Here is a 515-nt window from a genome sequence, read left to right on the forward strand (position 1 = left end):
CGTTGTAGATCTCCTTTATACTGGGATGATGTTGATCGAGCTGTAGTCACAGGTCCTGAGATGATTCTTGAGATGGAACAGAAAGTAAAGTTGATACAGCAGCGATTGAAAGCAGCTCAAGATAGACAGGCCGCCTATGCAAATAAAAGACGAAGACCCTTGGAGTTTCAGCAGGGCGATCGAGTATTTTTGAAAGTGTCTCCTTTTCGTGGTACAATACGATTTGGTATGAAAGGAAAGTTGGCATCGAGATATGTTGGCCCGTATGAGATTTTGCAGCGGATAGGCACTTTGGCTTATCGATTGGCTCTACCTCCATCTTTATCTGGTATTCATGATGTGTTTCATGTGTCGATGTTGCGGAAGTACGAGCCAGATCCTTCACATGTGTTGGATATTTCTGAGGTTCAGTTAGATCCTGATGTGTCTTATGTTGAGAGACCAGTTTGTATTTTGGATCGATCTGAACGGAAGCTTCGTAGTAAGCTTATACCGATGGTGAAGGTTCAGTGGGA

This window comes from Primulina huaijiensis, chromosome 11, assembly GCF_012295235.1.
Source record: "Primulina huaijiensis isolate GDHJ02 chromosome 11, ASM1229523v2, whole genome shotgun sequence".
NCBI classification, from domain to species: Eukaryota; Viridiplantae; Streptophyta; class Magnoliopsida; order Lamiales; family Gesneriaceae; genus Primulina; species Primulina huaijiensis.